This window comes from Schistocerca americana, chromosome 2 (assembly GCF_021461395.2).
Source record: "Schistocerca americana isolate TAMUIC-IGC-003095 chromosome 2, iqSchAmer2.1, whole genome shotgun sequence".
Classification (NCBI taxonomy): Eukaryota; Metazoa; Arthropoda; class Insecta; order Orthoptera; family Acrididae; genus Schistocerca; species Schistocerca americana.
In genome coordinates, this window is record NC_060120.1 from 975587923 (window position 1) to 975605576 (window position 17654).

The window sequence follows — 17654 nt, forward strand, 5'->3', positions numbered from 1 at the left end:
TTGTAGGGACAAGAAAAGTCTTAATAGGGCTGAATAACTAAGTCATAAAATACTGTACATGCAACAGATGCTGCCGTGGACGCGACGCCCGACTAGTCAGTGGAGTCAGCAATGGTCAGACAACATCTTTAATGATATGTTGAGATGATACATACAGCCGTTAATTACGTGCCATACAACAGCACCATCAATGTTTCCGGAACTCCGACAGCGCCTACCTGAGCTTGACACAGACATCGCGTAATTGCAAGACGTTGTTACCGTAAATGTTATGTAAATTCGAGGTTTTGGGCTGCTTTTTAAACTTAAGACAGGAAGCGTGAGCTGTACATTTCCATAGGTGGACATTACAAGCAACTCGCAATCTTTGATGCCTTCCGGGGGCACAATAAGTGCCACGTTAAACATTGGCGTACTTCGTAGTTCGACGAAATACGTACACAAGCGATTCGACACGACGCGTGCGAAACGGGTCAGTAGTCAGTCGCAATATGCGGCTAAATGTCATCTAGCTACGCGCTTATTTGTTTCATTGCTCTTGTAGAAGTTAACACCACTTTTCACTAAACGACGGAGAGGAACGGCGCTTTAGTAGAGTTGTCAGTACTAACAAACAAGTAACACTGCATGGTACAACCGCAGAAATCAAGGTGACACGTGCGGCGAACATATCCGTTAAGACAGCGCGGCGAAATTTGGCGTTAATGCGCTATGGCAGTGGACAATCGACGCGAGAGCCTTTGCTAACTGCAGCTCCTCATCTGGGCTCTTGAGCATATCAACTGGGCCTCAGATGACTGGAGAACCGTGGCCCGATCAGATGGGTCTCGATTGCAGTTGATAAGAGCTGATGGCAGGGTTCGAGTGCGGCGCAGAGCCCACGAAGCCATGGTCCCAGGTTGTCGGCGAGTCACTGTGCAAGTTGGTGGTGGCTGCATAATGGACTGTGTTTCTGCGGAATGGCCTGGGCCCTTGGTCCAACTGAATCGATCATTGACTAGAAGTGGTTATGTTCGGCTATTTGGAGACTATTTACAGCTATTTACGGACTTCATGTTCTCAGAGACAGATGGAATTTTTATAGATGACAATGCGCCATGTTGCTGGGCCATAACTGTTCACGATTAGTTTGAAGAACATTCTGGGCAGTGAGAGCGAATGGTTTACCCACCGAGACAGGTCGAAATGAATCGCATCGAACATTTATGGAACACTATCGGGACGTCAGTTCGTGCTTGAAATACTGCACCAGCAACATTTTTGCTATTATGGACGGTTATAAAGCCAGCATGGCTCAATATTTCTGCAAGGAGTTTCCAACGACTCGTTGAGTCCATGTTACGTTGAGTTGTTGCTGGCCAAAAGAAGATTCGCAAGGATATTAGGCGGTATCCCACGACTTTTGTCGCCCCAAAGTAGTCTACAATATTTCAAACAATACTTCAAAATGTAAATATAAATTTTTACACCTAAACAACACTTTAATAAAATTTTGCGGCTGGTCCCGGCGGAGGTTTGAGTCCTCCCTCGGGCATGTGTGTGTGTGTGTGTGTGTGTGTGTGTGTGTGTTTGTCCTTAGGATAATTCAGGTTAAGTAGTGTGTAAGTTTAGGGACTGATGACCTTATTAGTTAAGTCCCATAAGATTTCACACTCATTTGAACATTTTTGAATAGAAATTTTAATCTCCTTGTGTGTCTTCACGTGTGACTCCTTCTCAAGGAATGTAATAACACGACGCCTAAAAGCAGATATTCTCACCAAACAATGTAATTACATGAAAAAATACTGACCTTGAATGAATTTCTAACGGTAAAATACCTACAACTCCAAAACTAAGCAGTTCTGCATAGCATGGTAATTCCGAAAGCGTTGTGTTGAGCAGATGTAACGCCATGTTACACTCCGTGCTTTTCTACGTTGTTTCCCTTCGTCGTTTCGTTTCATGCAAATTTTGCACATCCTCTTTTTTTTTCTTTTTTTAAAGAAGGTGTTGGATCGAAATGTTTTGGGAAATAGGCCCAATGTTGGGCTCGGAGACGAAGAGGTGTTTCTCCTAGTGATGGCTTCCCACGCTTTTCGTGGTCCGGTAGTTGAGCGTGCTTTAAGGTTACCTTTGCTATACGGGATGTTTCCGAAAGAGGGTGCAAAAATTCAACAGGACGTAAGGGATGCTCCACTGAACAGTCTGAGGTAGGCAACGAGAGGTCGGAGATGCCGGCTTAAGGAGATAACAGGAATAAGATCACGTTAATGTGTACTTTTTTATTTACATTAGTTAACCGCAAATACCATCATTGACATAATTACCATTTGTACTTTATCTTAGAAAATGTGCTGGCTTAACGGCCATCAACCTGAATGCAAGCATGATACCAGCAAACAAGCTTCTCACCCACCCCACAAATATCCCTGGTGTGTTTAGAATCACATCACAGGCAGCTAAAATTCTGGCAACTAATTCCATCTCCGTATACACTGGAGTCTCATACACTAGTGACTTTAGATATCCGCATAGGAAATAATCAAGAGGATTCATGTCAAGTGACCTCGCAGCCCATGGAATAGGACCTTCCTGTCCAATCCAGTAACCAGAATATACTGAACCAGTACGGCTCCATCGAATTTTACTGTACTCCTCTGAGTAGCACTGAGTAATGAATGGGCCTGTGGTTGATTTACAGCACGTTCTGTCATGGGAAAATGTAAATATGATACAACACAGCCACATTATGGACAAGTTAAGTAACCAAAACCTGCATCGCGACTTCCTGGTAATAAGGCTCGTCGTCCTTGTTTCCTTGCAGGAAATAAAGAATGTAAATGCAAATAAAGAGCACAGTAAGTGTAAACTTGTACGCATGTTAGTTGTAAATAAGCTGGAAAACAGTATGCTAGACAAAACGGTAGACAAGTTTACTTTCCTATCTCAAGCTTGCATCTCCGACCGCACCCAGGTTCCCTATCTCAAATTGTTCAGTGGAGCATTCTCTATGTCCTGTTACATTTTTGCACGCTCTTGCCGAAACACCCCGGATTTATTCGGTAATCTGCGTAAGGTTTCTTCGCTCGTGTATTGTTCTTAGGATAATGTACGTACTGAACAGAGCCATGTCCGACGGATACAATAAATGTTGGGACCTACTTACGTTTCCACGAGTATGTCTTGTGATGTCTACGTTTGGTCCGCACTTCTTTCCAGAAGTTAGACTCACCAATGTAGGGAAAGCAGTGAAATAACGTGCAATCACATGTGTGGGCAATGTTACGCCTGTGTACAAGGACAGAGGCCAGAGCAATCGAATCTGTTTGCAGGTTAGCAGCACGACATGTTACTTATCGGCATCGAAAGATTATAAGAAGAGCAGGAACACAATAAATCGAGGCTAAGCAGACATAGGCTGTACTCCGGTACCACGGCAGGAAATGAAATCGTCTATTGTCAGGAATACCTGGAAGGAAACAGCGACTTATGTGTCATAGCATTTAGAGCACGCACAGCGAGAGGGAACCGCTGACACACAACGCGCTAATATGTCCGTCAGCATTACTTGTGCTAGGGGACGTTGCCGGAAAAACAGGGGATCAGCAGGAACGCGGTCATAGCATAACATAGTGAGCCTCAATGCTAGATGCAGTGCAGCATCATTTGAGAGACGCCGTCCAAGGTACAGCGCGAGAATCTCTATCAGGAGGCAGCTTTGGGATTTAGAAGTTAAGTAGAGCTGTGCTCATTAAAAAGGGTTTTGGATGGCAGTATAAATAGTGCAGCAGCAAGGTGCTACGTTACATCTCCGGCGGTAATTCGTTTGAATACCGCCCTTCGATTGTGCTATTACGGTACCAATCGAAGCGATAGGTGTTACAGGTGCCCACCAGCTTGTCAACGTGCAGCAGTCTAGCCAGCATCGGTCCTAGCCAGCAGCCAGCAGCCAGCAGCCAGCAGCCGGCAGCCAGCAGCGGTTCCTGCCAGCGTCCATCAGCGGTTCCTGCCAGCAGCCAGAAGCGGTTTCTGCCAGCAGCCTGCAGCCAGCGTCCAGCAGCGGTCCCGGCCAGCAGCCAGCAGCAGTCCCAGCCAGCAGCCAGCAGCGGTTCCTGCCAGCAGCCAGCAGCCAGCAGCCTGCAGCCAGCGTCCAGCGGCCAGCAGCGGTTCCTGCCAGCAGCCAGCGTCCAGCAGCGGTTCCTGCCAGCAGCCAGCATCCAGCAGCGGTCCCATCCAGCAGCCAGTAGCGGTTCCTCCCAGCAGCCAGCGTCCAGCTGCGGTCCCAGCCAGCGTCCAGCAGCAGCAGCAGCAGCAGCAATAGCGTCGCCTCCCCCGCCAGCAACAGCAGAGTGGGGCTTCGGCCCCAGTCTCCTTCATAGTTTCTCGGTCCCTTCTACTCCGTGTTTCTCGTCGCCTTCTTTGTCCTGTCCTGTGCTTTTCCCCTTCTCGTAATGTCGACCCCCACCACCGCCACTACTGCCACCACCACTGCCATCATTTACACGTCCCCCTCCGCCGCCGCCACCACTATCACGTTGTGTGCCGCATCACTCCCCCCTCAGTCCATCCCCCCACTCCTCACTCTCCCATCTCCCTCACTATTTGTCGCCCCATCCCCGGTTCCTCCCTCCCGCGCCTCCTCTGCTCCCTTCCCTCCACTCCCTCCCTTTGCTCCTTCCGTTTCTGCGGCCCCCACTAGGATGGTCGCCCGGCAGGCTACAGCCCATGCTCAACTCTCCACTTCACCTTCATCATCATCATCTTCACCGTCGCCTTCGCCATCGCCCTCACTGTCTCCGGCGCCGACTCCAGCACTGGGACCGGCCACTCCCCGCCACATTCCAGTCGCTCCCATCCCCCAAACCTCCTCCGCCGCCGTCAAGCGCCCCAGTGGCACCCCTGCCTCTTCTACTCCCAAAAAGGCTCCGCCTCGTCCCCCTTCCCCAGCCCATGATGCCATGGATATCTCCGCGCCTGTCCCTGCCCCCTCCTCCTCCTCCACCACCCCATCCTCCAACCGCTACCTCCTCTCCTATCCTGATCCCTCCCTTCTTGAGGCCTGGAACCTCATCCTCTTCCTTCACCAGCATTTTCCTGGTGCCCCCACCTCCCTCCTTGCCGTGATTCGGTGCTCATCTTCTCCTCCAGCCCTGCCCTCCACACAGATCTCCTTTCCCGTATCCCTGTCACCCGCTTTGGCCCTCATGCCTCCCTCACTCCTGCCCCTTCCCTGCCTCCCTCCCGCCAACCCCAACCTCTGCATCACCCGCCGACTCTCACCGCCGTGATCACTCAGCTCAGTCCGACGATCACGGAGGAGGAGATGTTGGTGGAGGTTCAGGCACGTCCCCATCTGGAGGTGCATGCGGTTCGCCGCATCCACAACTCTGCAGGCCCCACCCGCCTTATGCAGGTCTTTTCTGAGCACGCCCCCTCCATAGACCGTCTTCTGAAGGAGGGTGCCCTTTTTAACCAACGTTATAAAGTTGACCCCTCCCGTTCCCCTCCTCAATCCCTCCGCTGCCAAAGGTGCTTGTGGTATAATGCACACCCGACATGTGAGTGCCGCGAGGCCCCCACCTGCCCGCACTGTAGGCAAGCCCACTTTTTACGGCAGTGCCCCAATCTCCAGCCCCCCCCCTCCTGTAATAGCTGTAACCTCCCTCATCCTACATACTCCCAGAAATGTAAGGCCCAACCCCCTCCTACCACTCCTGAACTCACCGTTCCTGTCCGCCCTCTGGACGCCCCCACCCCTCTCGGCAATTCCCTTCGCCCACCCCCTACCACTGAGGACATCATCAGATTCCTCACCATCGTCCTTCAGAATGTTCATCTTTTTCAGCGCCCACACACCCTCTAACAGATATCCCTCGCCGCCTGTTCCGTTTTCCAACTAAAAATGTATGCCACCTACTCCAACAACCAGGCCCATTTCACCTTCTCCTGTCTTCACACCCTTGCTTAAATCCCTGTCATGGCACGACAGCACCATATCCTTTTCAACAACATCTGCTCCATTCCCACCAACAAGAACCTCTTCCTGCACACCCTTGCCACCCACTGCGTGGATGCCTTCCTCCTCAATGAAACCTTCCTCCAACCCCACCACACCATCCACACTTCGCCCTACCTCCTCCACCGCTCCGATAATCCCCTCCCGATTGCGCATGGCGGAGTTGCCATTGGTCACCACCGCCAGATCCCCGTTCGGCTCCAACCTCTCATTCCCAACCCCACCAAACACCTGATCCTTAGTCTCTTCTTCCCCGGCCTTACCGTTACCTGCGCCACCATCTATGTCCGCCCTAACGCCCATATTCCCTTCGACTTCCTCTCCCACATTGACCGTACCTTCCCCTCCTACGTGATCGCCACCGACCTCAACATCCATAGTCGTTCCGCCACCCAGTTACGGCGGTGGCATCGGTTCCTCTCCTCCCTTCAAGGCGACCTCATCCCCATCCCCCAGCACACTCGTCCTGAATCCAACTCCACTGCTGATGTTATCCTTTCCTCCCCCAACCTCCTTGGCCGCATAACGGTGGATGTCCTGGAGCCTATTGGTAGCGACCATCTCCCTGTCCTCTGCACCATTTCAGACGGTCGTCGCCCATGCCCCGACCCTCGTAATGATCCTCCCCCTAAGTACGTCCATGACTATTCCCATGTCAACTGGAATGCCTACCGGGATACCCTTTCCACCAAGGTCGATAGCCACCCTTTCACCTACCACCACCCTGACGATGCAACCCACGCCACCTCCTTTCTCCAGCAGACCTTGTCTGTGGCCGTGGAGGCCCACGTCCCAACTGTCGCCGTCCACCCCCACCGTCCTACCTTGCCCCCAAAGGCCGTCCTCCTCGTCTGTGAATCCTGCCGTCTCTACCGTGCCTTCCTCCGCACACGTGACCCGGACACACTACGACGCCACCGGAAACTCCAGCGACACATTCGTAATTTGCTCGTGGCTATGAAACGCCGGGACTGGCGACAGACATGCACCCGTTTAAATGCTACTCTACCTGTCAACTCGTCCAAGTTCTGGTCAGCCTTCCATCGCCTTACCGGAACTAAATCCTCCCCCTACTATCCTCTTCTCCATGATGATCACCCCTTCCCTGACGCCCTTAGTAAGGCCAATCACTTTGCCTCCTAACTCGCCGATGTATTTTCCATCCCCGATGATCCCCAGTTCAATTACTCCCTCTTCCCGGATGTCCTCGATTGAACTGAGACCCCTCTCCCTCCCCTCGCGCCTGGTTTCCAGTACTTGGACAACATTGCACACACAAAACTCAATGCCCCTATCACTACACACGATCTCATTGCTACACTCCGCACTAAACGCAACACCGCTCCTGGTCACGATCGTGTCACCTACCGTCACCTTCGTGAAGCTTCTGTCTCTTTCCTCTCCACCCTGGCCAGGCTCTACAATGTAATCCTGTCCACCGGTTACTACCCCCACCTGTGGAAAACCTCCCATATCCTGCTGTTCCTTAAACCTGGCAAACCGCCGTTTCCAGTACTTGGACAACATTGCACACACAGAACTCAATGCCCCTATCACTACACACGATCTCATTGCTACACTCCGCACAAAACGCAACACCGCTCCTGGTCACGATCGTGTCACCTACCGTCACCTTCGTGAAGCTTCTGTCTCTTTCCTCTCCACCCTGGCCAGGCTCTACAATGTAATCCTGTCCACCGGTTACTACCCCCACCTGTGGAAAACCTCCCATATCCTGCTGTCCCATCAGCCTTACCTTGGTCTTCAGCAAGGTCCTGGAATCTATCCTCACCCGCCACATCCACCAGCATCTCCGCCAGCACCGCCCCCTTCCCGTTACCCAGTGTGGCTTTCGCCCGTCCTTCTCTTCCGACGATCTTCTCCTTCACCTCAGTCCTTTCCGACCAACTTAATTCCCATTGCTCCGCAATCTTCCTCTCCCTGGACCTCGAACGAGCTTATGACCGCATATGGCATTCCGGTCTCCTCTTCAAGCTCCAAACCTTCGCCCTTCCCATTAACTACGTTCGTCTGATCGGCTCCTTTCTCTCCCACCGTCCTTCCTACATCACCATCTATAACACCGACTCCTACACATTTTTCCCCTCTGCCGGTGTGCCCCAAGGCTCCGTCCTCTCCCCCCTTCTGTACCTTTTGTATACGGCGGACATGCCGCCGCCGTCACCCCCATCCACTTTCTCCAGTTTGACTATGACACCGCCTTCCTTGCCCTTGCCCCAACTCTGCAGCGCTCCCAACACCTTCTCCAATCCCACCTTGACTGGTTCACTGCTTGGTGCAACCAGTGGTTGCTCAAGGTCAAGTTCTCCAAAACCCAGGCAATCATTGTAGGCAAAACCACCCCTTCCTTCCGACTCCTTGATTTCTATCTCATCATCTATGGCCGTCCTATCGCCCTCACTCCCACCCTTAAGTACCTTGGCGTCACCCTTGACCGTCGCCTCTCCTGGATTCCCCATCTCTGGACAATCCAAGCCAAGGCATGCTCCCGACTCCGTCTCCACCAGCTCCTTTCCGGCCGTACGTGGGGTCTGGACCCCTCCACCATCCTCCACACCTATAAATCCCTCATCCGCCCTATCCTTTGTTACGCCCGTCTGGCCTGGATCTCCGCCCCCCTACCTTTTATAAATCCCTACAAATCCTTGAACGCCATGCTCTCCGCCTCGCCTATCGCATCCGTCTCCACTCCCCCACGCGGATCCTGTATGATCTCATCTCCTTCCCCCACCTCTTCCTTTTCCTTGAAAGGATATGGATCCTGTACACCTCCCGCAAACTCGATCCTCCTCATCCGCTTGTCTCACCCATCCTCTCCCACCCCCACCCACTGCCGCACCTGTATTCCCACGTCCCACCCGGTATCCATCTCTCCGCCCTCCTTACCCTCTCCCATGGTGGCTTCCGCCAGCTCCCCCTTCCTGATGATGTCCTCCTCCCCTCCATCTACCCCTCCTATCAACTTTGATCCTCCAACCCCCACTTCCTGTGTCCTTTCCTTTAGGCACCCACCCTCCCTTCTCTTTCCTTTTACCCCGTCCCCTCCCTCCACCCCTCTTCCCACCGGCTTCCCCTCCCCCTTCCTCCCTTCCCCTTACTCCCCTGCCCATGGCATCTGCTCTCCCCTCTCCCTCTCCCACCCCCCATCCTCCTCCCTTGGCAGGTCCCCGGACTCATACACGGTTAGTGAACATTCGCGCGCCGGAGATCAACGCCTCGTGTTCTGTGTGTGCCGTCGTTTTGTGCTTAAGTGGTTCAGTGTTATTCGTTTTGTGCACCTACGTTCACGTGTGTCAGTTTTTCGTCTCTGTCTGTGTCCAAGTGTCTGAACAAATTTTATCTTGGTCTCTACGCCCGTGAACGGCTCCATGTGTTTTAAAAAGTGTTTGTCTCCGTTTCTGTGTCCACCATGTTTTTTCTCTCAATGACTTCATTAGTATCTTTTGTGTTTCTCTGAGGCCACAGAGCGGCGTAGTATGCTGCTGCTGGCCTGCCTGTAAGCAGGTTTGAAAATAACAATAAAGATAAAAAAAAGGTGCTACGTTACTTCTTCAACTCAATAAATAGTGTAGCAGAAAGATGCTACGGTACTTCTTCAACTCAATATATCTTTTTTGCGGTTAAAATGATGGAAGCTTGTTGCAATTAAGACTCGACAAAATACAGACAATTTAGATGGGTGGTGTAACTCAGGTACTTTACTTAGTACGAGGTACACCGATATACGTTTCACTACATTTTTTACTCAGAGCGACACGGGAGGTCTGTCACGAATGTCAGATTAAAAGTGAACCATGAACTCTACAACACGCTCTCTTATATACATACAAAGACAATTACTTCATCATTGATATTACAAGTTTTAGCGATTACAAATGAAAAATAACTCATTGAGTTAATTTGAAAACGTGCAGAAGCGTTCGATCACTAATACTCGTTTCATACTTACAAATCTGCCAGAAAACAATCGTATCACTTGAATTTCTATCCGATATTTAGACCATACAGTGATCTTAACAATTTCATTAATTACACAATAATAAAACAAAGAACAGGTTTCCTACCATGTTTTCGATGTACATATGATTAGAGCTTCTGGCCAGTATGAACAGTTATTGCGTCTTTTAACAGGAAGTATTTTTCCACGGTTATTTCATGTATATATTGCGTTTCATTATTTCGACAAGACCCACAATTATTTTAAAAATTTTGTTAGAATTATCAGTTGCAAAGATGGATAATAGCAGTTCTCATCTTATTACAAACATTGCAACAAGTATTTTGGCCGACGTAACGAAAATAAGCAATGTGGTACGAGGGTAAATCAATTATTATCCGCAATTTAGTTGTATTTTTTTTGTAGTACTGTCGTTTTACATTGATGACACATGCTCTGTTTATTTGTTGTTACATCTTTGCCATTTCCAAACTGTTAGGTTAGTTTCAGTATCGCTGCCGTTCCGTTAATTATGGCTGCTCCGCTGTCTATTTGCACCAGAGAAGAGCAACTTTCAGTGATCGGAAGGCGTATCAGGGGCCGAAATTCATCGACGACTTTCAGTACATTACGAGAACAGTGTTTTGCCACAACGGAGTGTCTACTAATGGATTGAAAAATTCCGAAATAGTGTTACGCACGATGAAGGAGCCGGACGACCGTTTACCGCCACAAATGAAGAAACTACTGAGCGTTCACGTGAAATGATTCTACGACAGACGATTAACTATTGACGAAGTGGCACATCGTCTGCAAATTAGTCACGGTTCTGCCTACGAAATCATCCACAACAGACTTGGGTTTCATAAAGTTTGTGTAAGATGGGTCCCAAAACAACTCACACAGTTGCATAAACAAACGTGCGTGGACATCTGCAAAAAACATTTGGATCGCTATGATAACGAAGTGGACAACTTCTTAGACAGGATCATTACTGGTGACGAACATGGATCCATCACTACGAACCGGAGAGTAAACGGAAACATATAAATTCGCCGTGCAAGAAAAAGTTCAAGACCCAACTGTCCGCAGGAGAACTGATGCTTACGACTTTTTGGGACTCACAAGGTCCAGTACTAGAACATTATGGGGAAAGCGGCACAACAATAAACAGTGTACGTTACAGTGAGATGTTTACTGCCTGGCTAAAGCCTGCAATTCGAAGTAAACGCCGAGGATTGCTATCAAAATGTGTTGCGTTGTTGCACGACAATGCCCGTCCACATACTGCTGCCCACACTGCTGAAACGCTCCAGAAACTCAAATTTGAAGTACTGGATCATCCTCCATATAGTCCCGATCTTGCCCCTTCTGACTATCACTTGCTTGGTCCACTCAAACAGGCATTAAGGGGCCGTCGACTTGCCTCGGACGAAGCAGTGAAAGAAGCTGTGCATTCCTGGCTCGCAGCTCAACCAAGAACCTTCTTTCATGAGGGCATCAGGAAGCTCTTACAACGATGGACCAAGTGCGTTGAAATGCGAGGAGTCTGTGTCGAAAAATGATGTTTTTGTAAGTGTACTATTTGATTACAATAAACTCTTATAACTACTTTGCGGATAATAATTGACTTACCCGCGTACAACACGATTTTATTATATGTTAATTAAAATAGAATATGGTAATTTCAGATGTTCCTACCAATTGACTGACTTTCGTAGGTTTGATAGCTTGGTATTTCACGATCATTGCCACGTAACACCATTCACAAGGTAGAGATTACTTGTTCTGACATTACAACTACCTTGTCAGTTGGAATTTGGGCGATAACTTGCTCTTAATGAACTGAGAATTGTGGTATCGACCTGTTCAATATACTTTGTAATATCGTCTGTTACGTTTCAGTGGAGATGAGTCAACATTAGCAGAAGCGGACGGCGAAAAGAGCAATAGCCCCAGGAAGAGAAAGGATAAATAATCGGAGCAGTCGTGCGGCACTGTGAGATGAAAAGAACCCGCTGAACTGTTTCACTTGAAGTAGGTCAGATCACGTAGCACGAGACAGTCGCTCCGATGAAGTAGTACAGAAGATACGGCGAGATATAGTGCGAAAGGAAGGTGATAACAGAAGTGTGCCTGTGACGACGGCCGATACCGATCTCACCGTGTTCCGTAGCAGTGGCAGAGAAACCCACAGATTGAAAATGCACGAGAACTAAGCAGGGCTTCAGATAGCAGCCGCGTTACGCCTTGCCCGCTGAAATGTTGACTGCGAAAACGAAAATGGATTTTTATAGAAGGAGTACCAGGAAGGCACAGAGAAACGCATTAGAAATTTTGTTGATAGCGAGCCGCAACTAATCCTAGTGCGAAAACTGAACATCTTGCTCAGGCGATGGCCAACAGCACGAACAAATCTTAAAAATTGCCGAACATGGAGCTGTCTGTGATAATGTTATTTATTCTGCTGGTTCTAAACCAACATCAATGGCAGAAAAATTATCGCAGAATTATCACAGATGTAACAAATGTAATTCATACTTTGACATAAGTTACTACCACTGAAGACCACAACTGACAATAAAAATCGAAAATAGTGACAAGATTAAAATGTGCTGGCATATGTGCCATCATATTTTAATCTTGTTACAATTTGTAGGGGAAGGTTTTCCGCTTGATAAGTTGGTGCGAGAGACCTATTCAAAGAAAATTAATTACGGCACCGAAAGTCTGTCGATCTGCGTGGGGTGAGATAAAAATGAAAAAGAAGCCGAAGTGCAAACTCCGCACTGTACAGATACAGCTCTTTTGGAACAGGCTTGGGCGTGAAGCAAAAGGCAGACACAAGTCTCAAGCCTAGTAGAGACGGGAAGCGAAATGCCGGAGAGAAGTTAAAAAACGATAGATGAGGGGGCTATCATTCTTAAACAGGGAACTGCCAAGGGCGTGTGTCTACCAGAAACACTGGCAAAGGCGAAGTCAGGAGAGTGAATAGCGAGTTTACTGCGCGCTACAACTGAGAATGTATAACTAAAATTCCCACTGCTAATAGCAGAAGCGGTACCGAAGCAGGAATCGTTCAGAGGGTGCCACATCAGAAAGAACAAGCCACAGCTAAATATGCGAATAACTACACTGTAAGAAAACATCCGTGTTCTTCATCTACATGGTTACTCTGCAATTCACACTTAAGTGCCTGGCAGAGGGTTCACCGAACCATTTTCGTACTACTTCTCTACCATTCCATTCTCGAATGGCGCGTGGGAAAAAGGAACACCTAAATCTTTCCGTTCGAGCTCTGATTTCTCTTATTTTATTATGATGACCATTTCTCCCTACGTAGGTGGGTGCCAAAAATATATTTTCGCATTCTGAAGAGAAAGTTGGTGATTGAACTTTCGTAAATAGATCTCGCTGCAAGGAAAACCGCCTTTGTTTCAGTGACTGCCACTTCACCTCGCGTATCGTATCAGTGACACTCTCACCCCTATTGCGCGATAACACGAAACGAGCTGCCCTTCTTTGCACTTTTCGATGTCCTCCGTCAATCCTACCTGGTAAGGATCCCACACCGCGCAACAATATTCTAGCAGAGGACGGACAAGTGTAATGTAGGCTGTCTCCTTAGTGGGTCTGTTGCATCTTCTAAGTGTTCTGCCAACAAAGCGCAGTCTTTGTTTTGCCTTCCCCACAATGTTATCTATGTGGTCTTTCCAATTGAAGTTGCTCGTAATTGTAATTGTTAGGTATTTAGTCGAATTGACAGCCCTTAGATTTGTGCTATTTATCGTATACCCAAAATGTATCGGGTTTCTTTTAGTACCCATGTGGATGACCTCGCATTTTTCTGTGTTTAGTGCCAATTACCACTTTTAGCACCATACAGAAACACTCTCTAGATCATTTTGTAATTGGAATTTATCGTCTGATGATTTTACTAGGCGGTAAATCACAGCGTCATCTGCAAGCAATCTAAGGGGCCTGCTCAGATTATCACCTAGATATTTATGCAAATCAGGAACAGCAGAGGGTCTATGACAGTACCTTGCGGAACGCCAGATATCACTTCTGTTCTACTCGATGATTTATCGTCTATCACTACGAACTGTGACCTCTCTGAGAGGAAATCACGAATCTAGTCACACAACTGAGACGATACCCCATATTTATGCAGTTTGATTAATAGTCGCTTGTGTGGAACGCTATCAAAAGCCTTCTGGAAATCTGGGAATATGGAATCGATCTGAGATCCCTTGTCGACAGCACTCATTACATCATGGGAATACAGAGCTAACTGTGTTGCACAAGAACGACATTTTATGTTTCCGTGTTGGTTATGTATCAATAAGTCATTTTCTTCAAGGTGATAACGTTCGAGTACAGTATATGCTCCAAAATCGTACTGCAGATTGAGGTCAGTGATATGGGTCTGTAATTCAATGGGTTACTCCTATTTCCTTTCTTGAATATTGGTGTGTTATTGACGTGTTAGTCGTTTAAACGCAGAAGGAAAAGCAGCTTTTAAAGAGCGTTGTTTTCCATTTGCAGGAAAACAAGTTACCTTATAGAACTACTATCAGACACGAAATAAAATTACTTCCAGAAGCAGAAGATAGGGAGATAGTTCGCGGCCCTATAGAATGCAGCACACACAGAGGTAAGTGTTGCAGCAGGAAATTCAAAAAATTTTGGAGTATGGTATAACACTACAAATGAAAAGTGGATGGAACTTTCTATCGATAATGACTTCGAAGAAATGGGTGGCACTGAAATGGGAAAATGACGTGTAGTCGCTGACTACAGACGACTGAATAAAATCTAGTTAAATTCAGTTTATCCTTAGCTGAGGATAGGAGAAATACGTGATGGTGAGAAAGGCAAAATATTTCTCGACCCTCGCTTTGCCAAAAAGGCTACTACGATGTCTTATTAGACGAAAAGGATCGAGAGGAGACGGGCCCTATGAATACAAATGTGTGGCCATGGGCTTTAAAACACTCTAAACTACGTTTCAGGAACTAATCAGCTGTTTTGACAGGCCTTCAGCGTCACAAAGTATCACGTACGTGAATGGCGTAGTGATATTGGGGGAACACAACGTGCCGTTAACCAAAGTAAAACTACACATCGACAAATGTCCATTTTTGCTAAAAGACGTGGGCTATTTTGTCCGCATTCTGTCAGCCATGCGTTTGAGGACAGACGCAAAGTAAGTCTAAGTGACAAAATAATATCCGCAACCTAAAACCAAGAAACAACTGAAGACTTTCCTAAGTATTGTCGGATACTGTAGGTGATACTTAACGCTCTTCAGGGAAACCAACAAGCCGCTACATGCATTAGTAAAGGAGAAAATACCGTACAGCTAGGGTGTTGAGCAAGAAAAGGGCTTTTATTATGAGAAACAAGGATCAGAGGCGACGTATCCATCGCGTACGCCTGAAAGACACTAAACAAAGCAGAATTTGGGCGCAGTACTATTGAGACGAAGATATATGTTGGACGGTGAAATACTTTAACTTACGTCTTTAGCAAAAATTGTCTGAAGTGCACTGACCCTTAACCGGGGTAGGTAACATATCAGAACTATTGTCAATGTTAATGAAATTTAGACTGAAGGTGGAGTATGACGTCCAAACAATGTATAACGCCACAAAAGGGCAATTAGTGGCCGACCCAACCTCGCGAGTGAAAAACGTCAGAGTGGCCAACGTAAGGCCAGAAGGAGACGGTAGAGCGGGTCAGGAGCTGTGCGGGTCAGCGGCCCTCAGGCAGGCGACGACAGAAAGTCAGCTGATACTCTTGAGCCGGCAAAAGGTGCAGCCGCTGAGGACACACACACTCACACACACACATACACAGACACACACACACACATACACAAGAAATGAAACACTGGCCGGCTGACTCGGGACCAATGAAACAATTAAATCAGGAAGAAAAAGGTGATAGTAAAAAAGTATCGCGATTCCCCAGTGGGAGGCCACCAAGGTACAGGGGAAACGTACGAATGCATAAAAAGTACTAATTGTGGAGCATTATGGAAGTGCAAAAAATAAACTCACTAGAAACCAAATAAGATGCCTCTGGTGCTCACTATGATTCCCTAACATATGTTCTAGACGTGTGATACTGATTTTTTCGGTCCTTTGAACCAGATGTTCCGAGGAAACTAGTATACTCTTGAGTTTCAGGAAGCGCTAACCAAGTTTATATTAGCTGAACTGATCGAAATGCAAGCTGCCGACACGTTAGTTCGAGTACTGGTTGAAAAACTTTTACTTAAGTATGGAACTCTATCAGTACTACTGGGTGACATGCGAAGAACTTGCCGGCCGCGGTGGTCTAGCGGTTCTAGGCGCGCAGTCCGGAACCGCGCGACTGCTACGGTCGCAGGTTCGAATCCTGCCTCGGGCATGGATGTGTGTGATGTCCTTACGTTAGTTAGGTTTAAGTAGTTCTAAGTTCTAGGGGACTGATGACCACAGAATTTAAGTCCCATAGTGCTCAGAGCCATTTGAACCATTTTTTTGGGAAGAATTTCATAAGTGATTCCATGAAAACAATGTGCAACCTGTGGTGCATTGAGAAAGTATAGTCTACTGGTTGCCACCCTCAAATGAATGGAGCACTAAAAATATTTCATCGCAACAGAGACGCTGTAACATAATGTAAGTAGAGCCGAAATGGACACGGACTGTGGGTCCTGTACGAGATTTTTGTGTACATTCTGATACTCCTGTATATACACCAAACGATCTGACCTTTGGAAGAGTGTGTAACATTCCAGCACAGGAAAGGTGTACACCAATGTCTGAGAGAACAGAATGCGCAAATCAGAATAAAGAGCAAGGATTGTTACAATGAAGCACAAAATGCAAGGAATTCGGTTTTGGTCATAAGCTTCTGCATTCGATGAATGTATACGATGAGGCAGATCTCGTAAATTAGACACCAGGTGTACACAGCAGTAGGAATGATTCGACTAACACTGTAATCTGTCTAAATGAAATAAGTATCATTCCGATGGACTGAAAGAGTTTTCGCTGTGGCCGAGAGGTTCTAGGCGCTTCAGTACGGAACCGCGCTGCTGCTACGCTGGCAGGTTGGAGTCCTGCGTCGGGAATGGATGTGTGTGATGTCCTTCGGTTAGTTAGGTTTAAGTGGTTCTAAGTCTAGGGGACTGATGACCTCAGATGTTAAGTCCCATAGTGCTCAGAGGCATTTGAACAGAAGGGCTCACTTTGTTCTATGATAGTGCTCCTGATAAACATTTAGACGAACCAATAGGAAAGAAGAATGTGAAACACTTTTATAGAAGAAATAATACTGCATAATTTTGGCACTGCAATCATATTAGATGGGATTTTGACTGTGTATTGCTCCAAAAGAACCTGATCCAAAAATCCAAAAGAAATGCAGACCGTACTATGAAGAAGACATTCCCTACTTCAAAGGCTAAGTCAGAAACACGAAACTCTCACTACAGGCGTATGCAGATGTTAGCGTGATACTGGGAGGCAAAGGGTGTACCCAACACTTGTCAAATTATAGCTGAAAATGAAAAGTGGCCTATAGTGGGCAATATTAAGTGCTAATAAGTCAGAATTTTTCAATCTTGCTAGAGGAACTCGTCCTCAACATTTCCTGGTGGAAGCAGAAAACAGGCATCCACGTAGAATCGTATCCTGGTTAGAC